Genomic DNA, 210 nt, shown 5'->3' with positions numbered 1-210 from the left:
GTGTCCCAGCTCCTTCCCCAGGGCAGTGCTGGGTGCAGGTCCCTTCAGGGAGCGTCCCAGCTCCTGTGTGAGGGCAGTGCCGGGTGGGGGTCCCTGGAGGGGTCTCCCAGCTCCTCCCCGAGGACAGCGCCAGGTGGGGGTCCCTGGAGGACGTGTCCCGGCTCCTATCCGAGGGCGGTGCTGGGGTATCCCAGCTCCTCGCCGAGGGAG

Source organism: Gavialis gangeticus, unplaced genomic scaffold, assembly GCF_001723915.1.
Source record: "Gavialis gangeticus isolate Ggan-Ray unplaced genomic scaffold, GavGan_comp1, whole genome shotgun sequence".
Classification (NCBI taxonomy): domain Eukaryota; kingdom Metazoa; phylum Chordata; order Crocodylia; family Gavialidae; genus Gavialis; species Gavialis gangeticus.
The sequence above is the reverse complement of the archived record's forward strand: the minus strand, read 5'-3'. Positions refer to the sequence as shown.